The sequence below is a fragment of the Bison bison genome, unplaced genomic scaffold, assembly GCF_000754665.1.
Source record: "Bison bison bison isolate TAMUID 2011002044 unplaced genomic scaffold, Bison_UMD1.0 scf7180017850493, whole genome shotgun sequence".
Taxonomy (NCBI): Eukaryota; Metazoa; Chordata; class Mammalia; order Artiodactyla; family Bovidae; genus Bison; species Bison bison.
In genome coordinates this window covers 4,211-8,006 of record NW_011481066.1, presented here as the reverse complement: position 1 = coordinate 8,006, position 3,796 = coordinate 4,211, and the positions used below count along the sequence as shown (strand labels likewise).

General features: G+C 50.5%; 1 pseudogene across 1 annotated transcript in view; it reads right to left on the bottom strand.

Moving 5' to 3' along the window:
- LOC104995035 overlaps positions 1 to 1,140 on the bottom strand; it is a 9,759-nt pseudogene extending 8,619 nt beyond the window's left edge. Inside the window, exon 1 of the transcript XR_826023.1 lies at positions 855 to 1,140. The product of XR_826023.1 is annotated as an intercellular adhesion molecule 2-like (transcript). The remainder of the gene's footprint in view (positions 1 to 854) is intronic.
- Between the last annotated feature and the right edge of the window lie 2,656 nt (positions 1,141 to 3,796).

Genomic DNA, 3,796 nt, shown 5'->3' with positions numbered 1-3,796 from the left:
TAAACTAATTAAATGACAATATTAACAAGTATTCAAAACAGTAGCTGGCACACAGTTTATGTTATACAACTATTACATCAAATGAAAATAAATGCACATGTGATAAAGTACTAAATTAAAGAAAGAATCAAGAGAACAATAAAAAGGGACTTTGGGAGGGTGGTTATTTATGTCTGGGTGGGAGGTGAGTAGCACAGTAGGTAGATGGAAAGTTTAGTGGTAGTTAGTCCTTGGGTTGAGTGTTGGGTTCAGGGCTGATCGTTACATTATCTTACTGTGCAATGCACATTCATGTTACATAGATGTGTTCATTATGTGTCACATAGTAAATTTTACAAAAAGAATACAAAGGGAAAAGAGAAATTCCCACATATCTAGAAAGAAGAGGCTCCTTGAGACTATGAGCCACAGGGTAGGAAAGTCCCTTCTAACCAGGTAGGACTTCATTGAATGGGATTCATCAGGAACCTTGGGTGTGACCCCAAGAGGCTGGGGACTGTACTTGTCCCCTAAGCATCAGCTCTGAGCTCAGTCCAGATGACCTGGACCCACGTGGGCCATGGCGGGAAGGCAGCCCCAGGCTTCTAAGTCAGTTGTGTGCTTGACAGAGCAGTGGAGGAAGAGAAAGGACAAAAAGAGAAAATAACCACAAAGCAATAGGCTGTTGGACTCGAGAGATGGTTAGCTGAGCTCCTCGTGCAACGACCAAGGAGCCGGAGGAAATTTTGTAGCAACTGCAGCCCCTGGGCTTATGGGAGACAGGGAGAGAAAGCACAAGAACTCAAGTGTTGATTGACAGTCTATCCCAAGCCCTTTCCACTCTGCCAAGAGGGAAGCAGGGAGCATCACCTTACCTGTATCAGCAAACGGGTGCTGTCGTGATGGGTAAACAGGATGGCTGAGGTCCAGCTTCCAGCAACTGTTGTTCCCTAGGCTGCTGCTGGTTCAACAAGTGTTGCCTGGTTTTTGACTGATTTCCCTTCTCAGAAGTCACGTGCTTCCTGTCTCAGCTCTGACCTCACACTAACATCACTTTCTGTTTATTACCTCTTGTTTTAAGCCCCGGTAAATATATACCGGGGCTTCCCAGGTGGCTCATTGTTTAAGGATCCGCCTGCCAATGTGGGAGCCGATTCCTGAGTCAGGAAGATCCCCTGGAGAATGAAATGACACCCCACTCCAGTGTTCTTGCCTGGGAAATCCCAAGGACAGAGGAGTCTGGCGGGGTATAGTGCATGGAGTCCCAAATAGTCAGACGTGACTGAGCATGCACGCATGCATTCAAGGGACCAAGACAGTGGAGGCCACACAAGCCGAAGACTCCCTGGTGGGGATCTTAGTTCCTCAACCAGGAAGTAAGCTCGGGTCACAGCAGTGAAACTGCTACTCATCACTGGACCAGCAGGAAATTCCCTCTGCACTTTTTTTTTCTTTCTTTTTTTTTTTTTTGATGTGTGGCTTCTGTGCTCCTGGGAGCCTTGGATAAATGAGACAGATCCGGGATGAATCACCCTCTGAAACCCTGCAGGAGGCTTGTCAACATCAGGGAGCAGGGTCTTCCCTGTATACGAATCCCCAACCACCAAACTCTTCTACTTACAACTAAGAACGATTGTGTTCTGAGATCTTTTCACATCTGCCACTTCACCTAACAATTTAAAAAAAACCCTCCCCTGGCAGAGCAGCTTTGTACCATGAGGCAGAGTTTCAGAGCTGGTGCTAGGCAGCCAGCTGGGCTCACCCACAAGCAGAGGTTTTGCTCTCACAGGCCTGCCCCTCAGCGCCTGCCACTGAAAGTCCTGGCTTAGGAAAGACACAAATGAGTATGTGTCTGAGACCAAGACAGGGCTTTCCCGTTGGTCGAGTGGTAAAGAGTCCACCTGCCGATGCAGGAGATGCAGGAGGCTGGGGTTCAATCACTGGGTAGGAAGATCCCCCAGAAGAGGGAATGCCAACCCGTTCCATATTCTTGCCTGGGGAAATCCCTGGACAGATAACCCTGGCGGACCACAGTCCACGGGGTTGCAAGGAGTCGGACACGACTGAAGAGACTGAGCACAGTGCAGACAGGAGCAGGGGCAGGGAGTCTGACACTGTGTCCCCTTCCATTTGCACAACCCCCAGCTTTCCCTGAAGGGTCAACAGGAGGAGGAGACGGAACCGCAGGAGGAGGGCCCTCTGGGTTTCCACCACCACTACCTGCCTTGCCCGCTGCCTGCCCTGGGCCCCCTGCTCCCCGGGCCAGGCCCTCTCCTTCCCCCTCGCCTACACCAGCCCTGCTTGCAGGACTCGACGGAGGTTCAGCACCACCATCCAGCATCTGAGAAAAGGGGAGCTCAGTGAGGCTGGGCATCTGGGTGCTGTCAGGGCCTTGCCCTGGGCTTGAAAGAGGGAGCCAGGGGCCAGGGGTGGTGTGGGAGACCTGTGGGTGAAACTGCTGAGGCCACCCCAGGAACTCTGATGGGGGGTCTCTTTTCTCTTCTCCATCCCAGCAGAGCCGTGCCCGACCCCCACCCACCAGTGCCATGGGAACTGTGGGTGCAGATGTATCCCCGGCTTCAGGTAGGGACCGGGTGGGTGGTCAGCAGGGCCTAGGCCAAGGGAGAGATCGGAATGCTGGAAGGGCCATGTGCCCTGGGGCGGTGGGGGCTGGTCTTATTATTACCACAGACAAGGGTTCTGTCCCCTTAACTTTTCTTCCTTGGGGTCCACTGAGGCAGAGGGTAGTCACAGTGAGGGTGCTTCTCCCCCCAGACTACTGATAGCTTCCAGTGAAGGGTCTCAGACTCGTGATTTCCAAAGAAGAAGATTTAGCTTAGGGACCAGAGACCAGGCGTGATCTCTCAAGTGCTTTTATGTAGCAGAGTTTTATTAAAGTATGAAAAGCACAGAGAAAGCTTCTGAAGTAGACATCAGAAGGGAATGGGGAGTGCCCCCCTCTCTAGTGTTAGCAAGGGAGTTATATACTTTTTAAATTAGTAATTACAATAAATCAAAAGATTGTGTTTAGGTTGTAAAGATCTTGTTAGACCCCCCTCCCATAATTTACATTTTAAGATAACAGGATTGGCCCCAAGGTTTTCAGGAAGGGAAAACTGCCCTCAAGCAGGATACATTGTTGTTATATAACCCTCAGTACAGAGTTTAAACAGAGTTGTTTGTTGTAATTATCAATTCCTGGGCTTAAAGAAAAAAGCCTCTTATGTGACTAAGGACTTCCCTTATAGCTCAGTTGTGAGACAATCTGCCTGCAATGCAGGAGACCTGGGTTCAATTCCTGGGTCAGGAAGATCCCCAGGAGAAGGAAATGGCAACCCATTCCAGTATTCTTGCTCCTTGCCTGGAGACTGTCAGGGACAGAGGAGCCTGGCGGGCTACAGTCCATGGGGTCGCAAGAGTCAGACACGACTTAGCGACTAAACCACCCATAGCATGTGACTAAGGCTAAGGAATGGAGAGAAAAAGAGATGTTTGTTCTTTCCTCCTCCTTGAGAATTCCAGACCCCTATCACCTCCTCCTTGGGGACCCCAGACTTCTTATCGACCTGCCTAGGAATTGACTCTCTCACTACTATGATGCTGAGAGCCTCATGATATGAGAACAGACATCAACCCTGGAGCCCACACCAGCTTCATCATGGAGCTGCAAACAGCCCTGGAGCCCCCGTGTCCCTCTCGTGCCTAACAATCCCTTTCTACACCTGCCAACCCTTCTTACCCCCCCATCCCCAACCAGGCCATCTCCTCAGAGTGGATGAGTCCCGTCTCCACCACACGGAGACCTTGAACCAACCTG